The sequence below is a fragment of the Pongo abelii genome, chromosome 9, assembly GCF_028885655.2.
Source record: "Pongo abelii isolate AG06213 chromosome 9, NHGRI_mPonAbe1-v2.0_pri, whole genome shotgun sequence".
Taxonomy (NCBI): Eukaryota; Metazoa; Chordata; class Mammalia; order Primates; family Hominidae; genus Pongo; species Pongo abelii.
The window spans coordinates 91,218,321-91,235,718 of NC_071994.2; the positions used below are offsets into that span (position 1 = coordinate 91,218,321).

The window sequence follows — 17,398 nt, forward strand, 5'->3', positions numbered from 1 at the left end:
TTCTCTGTGTAGTAAAAATATAGTACTTTTAATTTTATTTCTTGTCTTCATCAGTGTTTTCTAAATTTATAAATATAGTAATACAACATATTTACTATTCATTATTATTTTTAATTTGGAACTGAGGGATATGCTTTCTAAATTTCTGCAACTTTCTCCCTTGAGACCTTATCTCCCTCTATCCATTCCTCCTTGGGAGCCTACTAGTCAAGTTAGGCTCTTGTCCAAGTATACACTGTTTTATTCCAATGGCTTTGCACATGCTGCTTCTGATCCCTGATATGCAGTTGTTCCAATGGTCTTCAAGGCAGAGTTGTTAAGAGCATGGGCTTGGAGTCCAATGACCTGAATTTGAATCCTGGCACAGCCATTTATTGGCAGTGTGTCCTTAGGCATTTAGCCTCTCTGAGCCTCATGCCTTTATTGGCAATTGGAGTGACAGCAGTACCTACCCCAAAGAGTTTTAGTGAGTATTGAATGAGCTAATATTTAAAAATAGTCCCTTCCTAAATTATTACTATATCCCTCACCTGGCAGTGTTTGCTCTGTCCTCCAAGCTCACATGGCAATTTTTTATTTATACTTTCTTATAGTATTCATTACCAAGCTAATATTGTAGAATGTTTAACAAAAATAGCATCATAAAACTAGAGAGGGCCCTGGAGATGATTCCATTTAACTGAGATCCATGGAAAACAAATGATTCATAGCAGACCTGGGACTTGAATTCAACAAAATGTCACTCAAAACACAATTTTAATCATAGTTTACAACTTGGTATCAGCTCATATAATTTTCTAAGCTTATAATATTTTATTTTATTTAAATAAAATTTTAATATGAAATCTCATAATATATTTTTATTTTCTTTGTATAATATACATATCTTTCATATCAGTTCATTTGGATGATGGGGACAATTATAACAACAATTAAAATATATAGAGGGCATACCATGTGTTGTTCACTTTGCTAAGTATCTCACATGAAATGACATTGAGTTGTCATACAAACTGTAAAATAATTTATGTATGCACATTTTACAGAGAAAGGAACTGAGGCTCAGAGAGATACAGAGGCTTGGCCCAGATTCCCAAGCAAGTGGGTGGTAGCAGAGCCAGGAGTCACATTTAGAACATTTATTTAACTTTATCAGTTGCATGGCATTGAATTATATGTGTGTACCAATATTTAATTATTCCTTATTGTTAGATACTAAGGTTATTTATAGATTTGTCTTAATATCATAAACAATGTTGCATTTTGCTTGCTTCTGAAAGTATCTTTGTAGCACAATTATTTAAAGATTATATTTCTGGCATGAATGTTTCTCATAGTTTACAATTGATGAATGTAGAATATAAAAGATGATATCAACTTCACTCCAAGATCTGTCTCATTAACATCATCAATTCTGAGAACTATCCAATATTCTTTCTGTGAAGATCTACTCTCTCTTGCTTCTATATAAGTTCCTAAGTAAGGCCATTTCTCCTTGTGGTGAGATTTCTCCTGTGCAACCTCACCACAAGATTAATTCATTATTTTAACAAGTGTCTAGTAGAAGAAAAGACAAAGAAAAATACCGTAATACTTTATTTTCAGCGTAAAGAGCCTTTTTTCATTCTTGATCTCACGTCTACCTAAAAATAATACTTCTAGAAATATCTAAGAACCCCAATTTCTTATATTAGGAAACAAAGTCTCAAGTAAAATAAATTATTTTCTTTAGGTTATAGCTTTTAGATGGTGGGGATAATATATCAGTAGAAATAAAGGGGCAGGTTTATCCTATAGATAATGGGGAGGCATTAATTCTTGTAATGATAAAAAAGCTTTTAAAATGTTATGATCTACACTCTAATAATATGGTGACATTTAATTCACTAAAAAGTGGGTAAGCGTATTAACAGTTTGATTATATAGTATATTAGTTCAAGTACCTATTTTCAGAAGTATGCTTTACTCGGTGTTATATTTCTGGGTCCTTAGCATAGTAAATTAATTACTAGCACATTATAGAAAACAATAGACATATTTTAAATACATACAAAAGTATTTCGCATCAGGTTACCACACACTCTCATATTATATCCTAAATGATATGAAAAAGATATATTGATGGATAAACTTTGCCATAAATTGCAATCTACACTATATAATCAGATTCATAGCTCACATTGTCCTTTATTTTCAACAATCTTCTAAAATACTGACCATCTTTCTGGCACAGATGTCTCTTATATAACTTAATCTCCACACAAGCAAATCACACAGCTTAGGACATAAACACTAAAATGATTTCTTCTGCCTGATCAGTGGCCTCATCACAAACAGTCAGGGGTGTCAATATTGCATATGCCATCAATGCACCTGATATATTTTTCTGAAAACAAGTGCATACCATAGATAAGAGACAGTCTGAGGTGCAATGATACAGAGAACCCTGTAGTCTAAGGAAAGCTCCATTGTCATTACTATCTCAATCACACATTTGTGACCTTGTAAACAAGAAAATGCAGCATCCTCACTGTTTAGCCCCACAAAGTATAGGCCATATTTTAACTGAAACCCCCTCAACAAAAAAAGGGCCATAAAACACTATTGTACAACGATGAAATCTGTAATTTTATGCATTAATTAAAAAGTACTGGCAGTTCAATAGAGCTCACTAAATCATTGTAAATCATTTAAACAAGTGGTTTAGCAGTCTATGAAGACCTGGAACAGCCTTCTGCAGTAAAGCAATAACAATGATGCAATCCACTGTTAACTAGTCTCAGTTTAATTATAAAGCAGGGATTTTAGACTTTTACCCATCCTGTAGCCTTCAGCTGATTTCTTAAGGGTATACCTCTGAAGACTGTAAAGCATTATTTATATATTACGTTACCTATCATTAAATGCTTGAGACTGTGGTTTTACATTTCCATAACTTGATCTCCACTTACTTATTAATACATAATATTTATAAAGTGCCTTCTTTCTGTTAAATAATGTATAATAATTATTTAATGTAAGACTCACAATAACCCTGTAAGGTTGGTATAATTACTACCTATGTTACTACCTCTAGAAATCGAAGTTTAGAGGTCAAGAATCTTCTCCAAAGTATCAAACCTACAATAAATGGCAGAACTAGAACATGAATCCAACTATATTTGGCTCCAAAGCCCATACTTAATAAACAAATGATGAGGTCTCCCCACAAAAAAAAAAAAAATGAATTAGTTATTCAAACCTCATGCATTGATTGCAAAGCATTTTGGAGATTCTGCTTTCTATTAAATTCTTATGTAATGTACATAAATTCATCAGAATGCATACAAACAAATCAAGTAAATATAGGAAACTCTGTTTCCTAGCATCATTTAGATAAGGGTTTTTCAACCTGAGCACTACTGACATTCTGGAGTGGATAATCTTTTGTTGTGGGCAGATGTTGTCTGTGCACTGTTGGTTGTTTAGCAGCACCCCTGGTTTCTGTTCACTAGACGACAATGCCATCCCCTCCCAGCTCTGATAAGCAAATATGTCCTCAGATATTAGCAAATGTCGCCTGTATGTCAAAGTCACTTCCAGTTGAAAAACACTAATTACATGAAAGTTAATCCTGGAAAGGTCGACATAATCATGAAAGAAGAGCATACCTAAGAGCCAATCATCTGGACACATCAGTCTTACAAATTCTCTACCTGAAACTTCCAAATAATGCTAAGGAGAGACGGTTGAAATAGGCTTGCCTTACTCAATGTTTACTTAGTTATTTGTCTGTATTATCTTGTTGAAAAGTTAAAAATTTCAATTTGAGAAAGACAGATTTAAGCTGTAAGAGTCAAGGTTGATATTACCTTACATTAAATATACATAGTTCTAAGTATCACAAATTACAAGAAATGAATGTGAGGAGAGTATCCTACGATATACTTCCCAAATTCAAAGGCTGCTTTTGATATGAAATGCAAAGTTTATTATAATTTTAACAAGACTAGAACAATAACGATAACTTTATAAAGTAATTTACACGTTGATTTTTCATAATTTTATTTTTAAACAAATGATATAATAGTTTATTATTTACTTCTATGTCTTTGAATAATTCTACATTACTATGCATTTAGACAAATTGTTTTTTAAAAAATATTTTTGATTATTCTTCTGTAAAATATAATGGAGAAGGTTGCATTATTAAAGTGCTCACTATTATCACTGTGATTACAAGTTTTCATTTTCCTCAGAACATTTATAATCAAAATTTTAAAACCCATGGCCTGAACCAGCATTATTGTGAACAACTAATCACTAGAGAATTTTTCTTGAATCTGATATATTGGCAAGACCAACAGAATAATATATACATAAAATATATATTTTGCATCTAAGTCTTTCTTTTACACTTCTTCTACAGTCTGACTAAAAAAGGAGATATTTGAGATAGCAATTATGTATTATTTTGATTTCTGATTATCTTCAAGCATTTGCATGTTTATTTTTAAATATTCTTGAATATATGAGAAAAATAGATATTTGCACATTCCCTTGTAGAGGAAGGGCTGCTGACTCAAAATTAGTAGAATTCAAAAAAACTGATATATGTGTGTAAGCTGTAGGTCAGTATCATAAGAGTAAAAGTTTGGAAATCAGATGATCCTAGATTTAAATACCTGCTTTGTCACCTTTGTTTGTACTGTGGGACATTGGACAAGTTATTTAATCTATGTTAGTATTATGTTTTATCATTAAAGCCATAAAATAAAAATAAGACACAATCCATAGGGCAGTTGAACATTAAATGTAATAACATAGGAAACGCAGAAAACTTGACGTCCAAAGGCCTGGGTAGGATTGATAGTTTATGCTCTGTTCACTATGGGTAAGATACTTTATTTTTTTAATTTATTTTTCTCTTTATGTCTTCTAAAAAAAAAAACGGGATACATGTGCAGAATGTGCAGGTTTGTTACATATGTCTGTGTGTGTCATGGTGGTTTCCTGCACCTATTTTTTTTTTTAATTTGTGCAATTAATTCATCATATTCACTCCATGCAATGTACTGCTATAACCCATCCCCCAATTTGAAAATAGTGAAACTGAGGTACATAAATTTAAGTAACTTGCCTAACGTCACACAATTAGTAAGCCACAAAGCTGAGATTCAAACCCAGGCAATTTGAAGTCAGAGCCTGTACTTCCAATCATACCACAACTCACTAGAAACCACAATAAAATAATCCCATAATGTTTAGTGTTTAGCCACACCACAGAGTAAAGCAGCTCAATACAATGGAAACAGGGTAAATTTTAGTGCCAAACAAATCAAATCTCTCTCTTTTGCATATGTATGCATATATATTTCCATTATTTTTCTCTTTTACATATATGGTAAAAGATATATACATATATATATATATATACACACACATATATACACACACACACACACACATATATGAATGAAATATATGTTTCCTTATTTTCAAAATGGGGGATGGGTTATAGCAGTACATGTTATTGAATGAGTATAAGGAATTGCACAAATAAAAATAAAGTGATCCACAGTGAACACTGCATAAACTATGCACTGTTCTTTGACAGTAGAATAAAAAACTTAGTTTTTATAACTGAAAAGGAAAAACAAATAATGTCTTGTATTGTTGATATGCTAATTAAATAAAATAACATACCTGCTGCTTAGCATGATGCCTGATGTGCTTAATAAATAGTAGTTATTAAAGCAGGGATGAGTCTGCACCAAGACTTTTGCCTGATGGCCCTTCTGACAAAAGTTATATATAGTTAAAATATAATTCAGACAGGTAAAATATAGATTTTCATCTCCTATGAATTTAAAGGAAATGAAAGCATTAAGCCTATGCCTTAATGTTTTTTAGAAACACATTTTAAACAACTAAGATAAAGGAATATCAAGATATTATCTGATTTACAAATAATTGAAAATTCAAAACTCAAAATTGAAGTTTCTTTTCTTGGGTTATATAAATACATCGTGCACTAAAATATATTTCTTTTGATGCTCATGTCTTCTTATGTTCTCCTAAGCTTCACTCACTGACTAAAATGACTAGAATTAATATTTCTCTGAATATGAATATAACACATAACACATATTTCTAAACTGCAGAATCTTCCTGCTTTGTAATAATACATCTTCAATATATCCAACCTCTAAACCAGCCAAATCAGCTTTATCAGATAACATATATATAAACATATATAAAAAGTAATATCTAATATTTTATAAAGTTGGTTTATACATGATCTATCTATATTGAGATACACATAAAAGTACCTCACATGTACATATACATAATACAATAAGAATGTGTAAGATAAAATATTTGGATACAGCTCTGTCTTCATCCCATGAGTATAGAAAACCTGGGATAAAATTGGTATACAAATAAATACAATATTTTTAATGATCAACCTCATCTCACATTTTCTACTTGTAATACCACCTACCTTTTATTGACACTTAATTTAGTTTCTCTAACCAAAATGATCATTCTGTAAAAGACAATATAGTAAGACTCCTATAAAATATTAAATGGGTTTTGAAAAGATATAAGAAAAGTAGAATTATTAAAATGCTTTAGTCACAAAAGTGAGCACCTTTGATGAGGTAAGTCATTTTATCATGAAACGCAACAATGTTAATAATCAGAGCCAAAATTAAAAATGTTATGTAGTTAATCAAGTATTCCCAAAGTCTGGATAGTTTGTGCTGGTTAGAGATAATAGATATGAGTGAATTTTTCAATTTACCCCTGGGTGTTTGTCATCATGTCCATAAGGTATACTATAAAGCGATAGTAAAGGCCTGTGTCTACCTATGGAAGTAAAGTGAAAAACTTGGATTATTCAAATACCAACTCCCTCTCCCAAATAATCTCGACATATGCTTTCATAAGTGAACATTGAAGAGTTTGGGCTTTTTGTGAGTGTATAGTCTGCAGCCAAAACATTCCCGTGTGATAGCACAAACCTCTAGGGGGTGCAATTAAAATATCTACATTGTATATTTTGTCATGTGGAGTGTAAATGACTAGGGAAAGCTTTTTCTCTTAAGAGAAGCTGTTATTTAGGAAGTGCTATGTACATTTTTCTCCTAAGAAACTTGAAAGATCTGTCCAGAGTGCTGACAAGATTTCACGGGGAGAAGGCTGGAAATTTGATGGGACGCACATTACTAACCCAATGAGTTCAGGACGCAGTATTTTCAAGTCCTAAACCAATGGCATGTTTAAATGGAAATAAACATGCATAAAGGACAGAAATAGCCACAATTGATTCTTACATGTGTAATTACATTGAGGTAACTGAGAAATTAAAGGAGGAAACTCCCTGCACTCCATAAAGAAAACAGCAAAAAGCACACCTAACAAGAGGTAGCATACCTGAACACTCCACAGCTGACAGTAGAATGTCATGCAACTAAGGCTTCCACAGAAAACCCCTGCTTATGTCTCACTGGAGGAAGGGCTGCACGTAGTCCTGGTCCATGCACCTTTGGCTGCTTCAAATGGCCAGTGCCCAGGATTAGAGACACAAATTAGCTCTAGCTTTGTCCTGAGAAACTCTGAACAATAAAATACCATGTAGCAAATGGAGAAGAAGGTGAAAAGGAGAAGCTGCCTTCTCACTGGTCTGTATCAATTTCTTATTGAAAAAGTAAAGTATTGGAGACCCTATCTCCCTGGTTACTCGATGTTGCAGTCCAGCTAAGGCAGCATCAAGATTGTGTCTAAATAAGCACAAGCGCTTGTTATCCTCTCCTAAATTTCCCTTCCACACAGCAACTCCTCTGAAAGGAAAGGAGGGCAGCTGTAAATTCGAGTACCAGGTAAAAGAGCCTTCCAGGTGGACCTGTCACTTCACTGGAGAGGTCCTAATGCACGTTGGGCTCGTGCCACGGGCTAGCCTCAGCACTCATGGGCCTGCCCTGGGTTTTCTTCCCTAAGTCGCTGTAGCCTGGGCTTCCTCCTTGGCATGCCGCTCATGCTCCCGCCGTGGGATAACTAGCAGGCTTTGTGTTCGAGGGGAAAGATAAATCCATGGAAGAGGAAAGAGCGGGAGGGCTCAGGCTGGTGTTCAAAGAGAGGCAATATAGCCTGAGTGAAAGAGATGTGCTTTCAGCACCACCCGCTGTCCCCCCTCTTCCTGCAGCAGGCGCCACGAAGTGGCCCCTAACGGATCTATTGAAAAGCAATTCTCCGTCCTCTTTCCCTCTCCACCTTTGCTTCTCACAATTCCGAGCCCTCGGGTGGTTTGCGGGAGCACACTCTGCATTCGAAACCACGCGCACCTGGCCTTAGAGAGCGGGAACTCGGATGCGAAGGCATGCAGAATCTCCTTTTCAACCCTTGCAGCTCTTCCCTCCTTCACCCCATTGCTCGCGCCTTTTTCCCCAACAGGTTTAATTAAGGCTGTTCGCAAATGGATCAGACTTGAATCTTATCGGCTTTGGCCACCCCTGCTCCACCCGCGTCCCCCTCCCCCAAACCAAACTATGAGCTACTCAGCAAGCCTATAGATCCTAAATCCTTCTCTGGCCAAGGGACACTTGGGCACACAGACACTTAGCAAGCTTACCCCCCTGTTGGCTGCGCAGCGAGCAGTGAGACTCGGTCTAGCTAGCCCCCCGAAAAGTTGGGCCACGGGGATCAGCAGGGCAGAGCCGGCCTCTCCAGTCCCCGGCTTCCCCCCCAAGATGATCTCAAGCTCATCCCCTCCGCTCAGCGTGCGCAGAACAGCCGAGCTGAGGGCGGCGTGTGCAGCAATCTCCCCGCTACTGAGAAAGGGGGGATGGGGGGAAGGGGAGAGAGCGGAGGAGGGAGGGGTGGTAGTTTGTATTTATAGAGAACAGAGTTCTTTGCGCAACTTTTTGGTGCCACCAAGTGGCACAGTGAGTTCCTTTAGGAACATAGACTCCTGGGTGAATCTGGATGGGTAGACCAGCTCTGCAAACAGATGCTCACATGGCAAGGGAGTTGGAGGCACTCCCAGGACTCAGTTTTCACATGTTTACCGTCATATCTCAGCACCTGGGATACAAATCCCTAAATTCTAAGAATAAACCTGTATTGAGTGAGAAAGGGCACCTGTGCCTTCCTCAGACAGGTGGAAGGAGTGTCAAGGACATGGTAGGTCCCAGTTGTCTCCTAGGAGTGTAGACATCCTTGTCTCAGGAGGAATATCCATTATCTTCGTCTTCCTAACCCCTCTGCCCAGATTACATTGCATTTACGTTTTACTCTAAAACCTTCTTCTTGCTGCCCTGACTACCTAATCTTTAAACTGGATTGGCACTTATTTTCCTTGCCACCACAGCTTCTTCCTCAATGCTAACCTTAAAAATAGCATATGACTTGTTCACAACGGGCAGGTTTGTACCCTAGAACTTAAAGTATAATAAAAATAAATAAATAATAAAACACTAAAAAAAATAGCATATGACTTTAGGCTCTCTGGATCTGAACATTTCTAAACAGCTCTTAGAACTCCAAGTTCACTGAACTACAGGCTGGAGGTTGGATTTTCCTCACTCATTTCCACAGACCTCTCAGCATGCATTATCCCAACAGCACAGTCAGGATCTTGCCAACTGCCTTTAGTACTTTGAGGAAGAATCCCCTGAAGCTTCCTTTACCCATATTTTATGAGTGTTCTTACTTCTTAGTATTCAGATCTTCAAACACATACATAGACACTACTGCATGGGACCTTCATGTCCCCAAATGCAGAAGATCCTCTACATTGTTCAATAGAGAAACTGAGTACATGAAGGTTAAGGGGCTTGTTCAAGGTCATGTTTCTCTAGAGATCTGCCCAGGAACTACCTAGGGTAGAACTGAATGAACGCAGTGATGTCAAACCCGATCACCCTGTTCTTGTGCCTTCTACTACCCCACTCAGCCTATTCAGTCATATTCAGCTCCCTTCTCTTCCCTGTATTCATTTCTTTCATATTCTCTTTGTCTCTGTGTGTGTGTGTGTGTGTGTGTGTGTGAGAGAGAGAGAGAGAGAGAGAGCGAGAGAGATTATTTTTGCCAAAGTTCCATAAAGGAACCAAGAGTAAACATGTCTTCCTAGCTCCACTGGTAGTATATGAACTTGAGTTTATAGGTCCAGAGTTGCAGGTGTACCATCTTTACATGACCCACAGTTCCAGAAAACCTCTCCCTCCTAGTACTGTAGTCCTTTTAGAAATGGAACACTGACATTTACATCCGATCGGGTCCCTTCTTTGCTGCCTCTTTTTGGGGTGAAGCACCAGCAACTGCTCTTATTAGCTCCCCCAAACACCTAATGGGCTCAAAGATAGAGGAGCCCATCTCCCTTCCTAAATCCTTGCCTTTCGTGCACATGTATTGGCATGACACACAAATACACACACACACACAGAGAGAGAGAGGGAGAGAGAGAGAGACACAGACACAGAGAGAGAGATCCAAACGTATCCTTTGGTTCGGATCTTTATTTTTTCCTCCTCTGATTTTTTTTTAGTTCGTTTTCTATGGAAACAAGCCCACTTAAATCCCTCACTTATGCAAATAAAAGCAAAATGATCTTCAAAAACCTCCCATTGGAGGGATACCGCGGTAGCCCAGGCTCCTGACTTAAATTTATGTCTGATTCACACAGCACACGTCCTTCCAGGGTGACTTTTCTAAACTTGCAGGACCTCGTAGCGTTCCTGGCTCTACCAGCCCTCCACCTGCCCACCACTCGCCCTCCTGGGTCTTTTTCGCCCCCGCTCCCGCCCCTTGCTTGATCGCTCTCCATCCCTGCACTGGGGGAGGGGCTCCAGCGGTATCCTATATCCGTGGTAACTACAGCCAAGAGAAAGAAAAAGGCGCTGTGCTTACCAGGTGCGCGCCCTGAGCCTTGCGCCCCCAGGCAGCCGCTCCTCGAGGGCTTCCTGCGCTCTCGTAGCGGCCTTGGCTGCAGCTGGAGCGCTAGTGTCGGCGATGGAGGCAGCGGTGACAGCAGGCAGAACGGCTGCGGGGCCCGCGGCGGTGGCGCTCGCTCTCTCGCGCCAGCGCCGGGAGCACGTGCCGCGCTCGGGCAGACGCAGCTGGAAGCGCAGCGCAGGGCTGGCTTATACTCCAGCAGCGCGCGGCGGGGGTTGGCAGAACGGCCAGGGCATAGACTCAGTGGGTGAATAAGGGTCTTAAAGCCTCGTCGTTTCGGGGTTCAGGCGAGGGTAGCCTTGGTCTCCCTCTCCTGCTCCTCACATTCCCTCTGGGAGCCATGGGAGGAGGAAAGCTGTGCGGAGGAGGCGTGGGTGGTGTGTCACTCAGAGAGAAGCTGGGGGAGCAGGTAGATAATAAGGTTCTTTTTGACTATGGCACTTAAACCCCTGACAATGATTGGGAGAAGGGGCGTCACTGCTGGAGGGTAGAGAAAGCTAGGAAGTCAGGGAAGCCCGAGATGATTCAGAGGTGTGACTGGTTAGAAAGAACGGCCTCTAATGATGTTACTTATTAATAATACCATTTTGCATTTTCTGCACTTCTTACAAACGATTCTTCCTGCATCCGTTAAAATTTATTCTTCGTTGGCAGTTGAATGTCTTTACTTTCTCAACTGACTTTGCTTCCCTTCCTTCACCACCCCCATAACTGACCAGGATTGTCAGCTATGCTGAGGTTATCTTTAAATACAAAAACAGACTTCATTTCTGCCTCTGAAAAGGAGATTGGTATAAATTACTTGCATGGCTTAATTTAAAGAAAAGAAAGACATTGCAGTAATATGATTATTATTCCCATTGTATTTCCCTAGCTGAATTTTGGGAACCAGGTGCTTGCAGCAGCTGGGTCAAAGATTAAAAGATGAGTGCACTTAAGTCAAGGGGATTGATGCTGAGGCATTCATTACTAATGCTCATTTGATTTTCCACCAGACCCTTGTCAAAAAGGTAAGTTATTGTTTGATAGCTTCAGGATTTAACAACAAGAAAAAGATCTATCTACCACACCTTGTTGAGTTTTACAATGGCATCTTCTTGCATTTTCACGTCTACTGATGGGATCATTGTTACTTTTTGCATTTCTTTGACTGCAATTCACAAAACAAGTTTTAGTACTTTGGAGAGAGGCCAGGAAAGCTGTGAGTGAGCTTCCTTAATTAAAAAAGAAAGAAAGAAAGATGGCATAGATGAGAAATAGAAAGATGGCATAGGTGAGAAAATACAAAAAATAGTGAGTTCGCAAGAAAATGGAGGGTGACATGACTAGATGACTCTGGTGATGTGATTAAGTCTGATGAATACAGTGATTTGTTTATCCAGTTTTCTGAGGCGTTAACAATAAAGATAAGGTCAAATTTGGGTTTTTGTATGAGACATTTAGCTTTGAGTGAGCATAGGGCACTCCAAGCTCCCAGTTTTTCTCCATCAATTGGAGCTGGATCAAAATACATTAGTGAATGGGAAAGAAGGAGATACCATGTTGGCCACTCAGTCACTTAAACTTTTCAATTTCCTACACATATTTCCTTCTCTCCTGTCTTCCAGTGTTATGATGAGAGTGAGATGACATAAGACATGTCAAAGCATGTCAAAAAAATGACAAAGCACTCCATAAATGTAATACCTACTTACCAATACATATCGACTTCCTATGCTCTAAAGGCTAAAATGTGAAGGACATTCTCCCTGTTGAACAATAATAAAATTTTCAGATGACAAGGAAAACGTGATTATATAATCTTAAAATTGCTCAGTGACATTTTAAAATATATCTTCATCTCATAATTGTAAAGTGCTGAATTAGGCAAAATTAAAATTAAAAGAAATATAGAAACAATGTTTTACATTCAAACAGTAAGTTCTGATTATAAATTGCTCAAGGGTATAACTTTTGCCTTAGGATGAGCTATTAATGAACAAAATATTTTAATTCTTATGTAGAACAGTAGAAAAAAAGAATGGAAAACACAGTGATTCTCAGAATTGATCAAGCTTAAAACTCGAAATCTCCATTCATTTCTGTCCTTTCTTATGTGTGAGAATTTGTCATGAAATCCTGTTAGCTCTGCCTTTAAAATATATCCTAGAATCTTACCACTTCTAACCACCTTCACAGAGAACCTGTTGAACCCATCAACTATCATCTTTTACCTGCCTTACAGGGAATAAATTCCAAACTAGTACAGGCTACATTCAGCACAGTATCCAGAGTGATCTTTTAAAGAATTTATCTTAAATCGAATCTCTCCAGTAACTTCTGATTTCACCGAGTAAAAGCCTAAGTCCTCTCAATAAATATTTAGAATATTTAAATGAATATTTATGAAAATAGAAGTATACCTGTTATATGCTGCCCTTCATTGTACAAGTTGGCAACACTGATGGTAAATCATGTGAATGTTTGCAGGAGGTCTGAAAGACTACTGAGTGACAGCACCTTTTCCAAATATGGGCACACTTACCCACTTCTTAAATTGTGTTTTTGCATTTGTGATTCTCAGACTTAGCTAGCTCGTGTTCTAGACTTCAAGGGCGTTACACAAATTCTAAATGTTTTGCAAGTATGTGGTTATCTGAGCTCATTAAATAAAAGGTTATAAGTGGCTTAAAAATTTTTGAATGTTTTTATCAATTTAATGAACACTCATTAAATATCTATTATTGCTATTATTTTTTGCCAGTTACTGTACAAAACACTATAATAGAATGATACACAAAATATTAACATATACTTACTTGGCCTTAGAAAACTTAAAGTTATTACATATGTGTGTGTGAGTGCATATGTGTTTAAATTTATTCATTCATGCCATTTATTAAATATTTATTAAACTATCATATACCAGGAATGGCTAGGTGTTGGGGATAAAATGATGGATGAAATGGAATTCGTCTCCTGTCCTGTGAGGCTTAAAGTAAGGAACACATGAATAAACTAACTGATGTGTCACAATTTATGGGAAATACAATGAAGAACAAGGTACAGTTATAAAGAATAGCAGGGCATGAGGAGGGGGCCTGGTATCTTGTTTTAATTGGACATTAAACGTAATTCTAAGACAAATATTAAATCAAGACCAAAAAAGTGTATTATTATGCAAAAAATATGACATATGTCTATGTTTCTGTTTGAGTTAAGAGATGTGATCAACAAGGGGTGGCTGATCAAAGAGTGGGAAGAAAATTAAGGGGGTTTACAGGCAGAGGGAACAATATGTGGAAGCTCTGAGGCAGAACAACATTTGCTGTGCTTTAGAAACTGAAAAGACATCGGGGTAGATGAAGTAGAGCTTGACAAACCTTAACTATAGCTCAGCTTGTTCAACTCCCAAATGAAGGTAATTTTATCTAATTTTATTTACTAAATTTAATCTGCCAACTTTCTAGATATGAATGAGTCAATTATATATGTTATTAAGAATGAAAATGAAAGCCATGCAGAAAAAGGAAATGACAAATACTCCTATCATATTGACTAAAGTGGTTTACCAGAAAATATTTAGTTATATCATTATCTAATATAAGAAATTTAGTCTGTTCATAGAAAGAATTTTATTATTGCTGTGTTACTAAATGCTAGAGCTATTATATAGACCCTTATATACATGGTCCCTAAAAACTCAGTGTTTTCAACAGGGATTTTATAGCAAAAATAGGAACCTTTTTTATATTACGCACTCTTATATAAAGCTTCAATTTAAGATCTAGACAAACCATGGAAATTTAATTCAAAGAAGTTTTTATATATGAATCTATGTTTATTCATCTCTCTATTCTTCAGGAAGGACAGACCTAGAAATATAGCCCTGTGAATTAATTTTTGTTATGATACTTGGTAAAAAATACAGTAAGAAAAGTATTTAGTCTTTTAGTGCTTTGGAACTACAACTCCTTTAGACAGTGTGTTCCAAGATGAAGTCCTCTGTCCAAGCAGACTCTTGGCACATATATGGCAAACACAGAGATATTCATCTTCACTCTGGGTACACAAAATATAGTGTGTGTGTGTGTGTGTGTGTGTGTGTGTGTGTATGTGTAACTGTCTCATCACAAGGGGCAAAGGACTTCCTTTATATCCCAGGTGAAGACACAGAGCACTCATCCAAGGGTGAGGCAGAATGTCCACTGGATTTCAGTCCTAACTGATTGCATTTGGAAACTGAATTTTGGCTCTTTCTTGAGTAGGGGACTTGGACAAGCTGCTGAACCTTGGAACCTCCTTTCCTTATCTGGAAATGGGAAAATCAAAAAGTTAATGTAAGAAAATACCTAATTTTCTTTGTTATATATAAAGTCACTCTGGAAATCAAAAGTGCTATAAAGTCTCAGCAAATCGTGTCCTTTTTTCCCTCACATTTCCTCACAATATGACTCTCTTTGTTCCAGTACAATGTGATGTATAGGCAAGAATTTGAATAACAGTGTTGGATTACTAGGAAGGGTCATATATAACAAAAGAAAATCCTTTTCTAAATTCTGTTTTTATGCTGACAGGAAATTTCTTGTTTTGTTTTTTCTGTAATATATGAATAGTAGTACCTACGTAGAGGTTGCTAAGATAAACAATAATAGATGTGAAACAATTGTACAGTCCTTGAAATGTGGCAGGTACAGGATATTTGGTGGTGATGATGATGGGAATGAGGATTAGTTTATTTTAATATCCAGTTATTTACATCCCACATTAGCATGACCAAGAAACTAAACATAGCCTGGGACATAAAGTCCACTTTTTAAGATACTTGGAAATTTGAAAACTACTTTCTAGTCTAGTAGAGCTCATCTCTTTGTAAATATATTTAAATTATAAGACCAGGTCTTATAGTAATTCTTCATCAATACTTTTGGCAAAGATAGTAAAATTTTTCACTTACAATAAAAAATAGGTTAAGTAAAATGGCAGCAGTATTCTGAACTGCGTGTAAATGACCAAGTAAGGGTATACAGAAGTTTTTGTCCTTCCAAAGAGAACCTCAGACTCATTGCTTAATAGAATTGCTGGGAATGTTTCACTGCATATATAAGAGACAATTATGCTCTTAATGGCTTAGATATAGCTGTTGCAACTATTTATAATACATTTAGTCTTGAGAATTCTAAGCCACCTGAAATCTAACATTATGTTTAACACACTATAACTCTAGTGATTTGGGAAATTTATGTTGTTTTTCAGTGTTACATTTCCTAGAAACAATTCATTGAGCTAAAGCCAGTAATTATTTTAAATTATGTAGTAAGCAATGAAAGCCAGAATTTTGAAAATTGATGAGGTGAGAGCTTATTTATGTTACTAAATATTTGCCTTTTATACCTCTTTAAGAAAGAATGTTGAGCTGGGCTAGACACACAGATCTATCAGAAACGTTGATGGACAGACCAAGAGCCCATGTGCTTGTTGAAGCAGTAAATCATTCAGTTCTCTTTCTTAGTGTTTTTATCTGTAAAATGGGAAAAAATGCTAGTTCCATAACTTATCTTATTAACTTATTGTGAAGACTAAATTAGTTACACTTGCAAAGTGCAGAGCTTGGTACATGGTGAGCATTTAACACACTGTAGCACATGAGTAAAAGCATGATCTCTGAAGCCAGTCTGCATGGATTTGACACTTGGCTGTGTTGCTTACTAGTTGTGTATTGACTATTTAAGCTTTCTGTACCTTAGTTTATTTCTTTATAAGTAGAGGGAAAGATTAGTGACAACTACTTCATAAAGCCATTGTTAGTATTAACTGTTAACTTCTGCTAAGCCATCAGAACAGTGCCTTGCTAATAGTAATCATACAATGTTAGTTATTATTAGCTTATAATAATTTAGTAAGCACTTTAGATCCAGTCATCATTCAACTTAAATGAGTCCTATAATCAAATTGAACCTGATAATTCAAGTCCCAGGAACTAGGAAACACTAGGCTTTCTAAACCTTATATTGGAATGAATATCTCCAGAATATTCAGAAAGAGTAGAAGACTCGCTAATCTCTAATTCCCCTTTTTCCCTTTTATCATGACTCTTTATTGTTTTGAAAGACATTTAATATTAATCTCCTTTTTTTCCCTCTAATGAATGCATGTTTACCCTTCAAGATTAACTCCAGTGAAACACTGCCTGCCCATTCCCTTGAAAGACTGGACACCAAATCCAGCAGCACATCAAAAAGCTTATCCAACATGATCAAATGGGCTTCATCCCTGGGATGCAAGGCTGGTTCAATATATGCAAATCAATAAATGTAACCAGCATATAAACAGAACCAAAGACAAAAACCACATGATTATCTCAATAGATGCAGAAAAGGCCTTTGACAAAATTCAACAACCCTTCATGCTAGAAACTCTCAATAAATTAGGTATTGATGGGACATATCTCAAAATAATAAGAGCTATCTATGACAAACCCACA

General features: G+C 36.9%; 1 protein-coding gene across 4 annotated transcripts in view; it reads right to left on the minus strand.

Moving 5' to 3' along the window:
- The window catches only part of GRM5 (glutamate metabotropic receptor 5), a 664,926-nt gene that overhangs the window by 574,487 nt on the left and 73,041 nt on the right, over positions 1–17,398 (minus strand). Inside the window, exon 1 of one of the 4 annotated variants that reach the window (XM_054524883.2) lies at positions 10,891–11,097. The exons of the other annotated variants lie outside the window; for them this stretch is intronic. The gene's annotated coding sequence lies outside the window, so the exon portion shown is untranslated. Of the gene's footprint in view, positions 1–10,890; positions 11,098–17,398 lie in introns of those variants that run through there. 4 annotated transcript variants of the gene reach the window in all.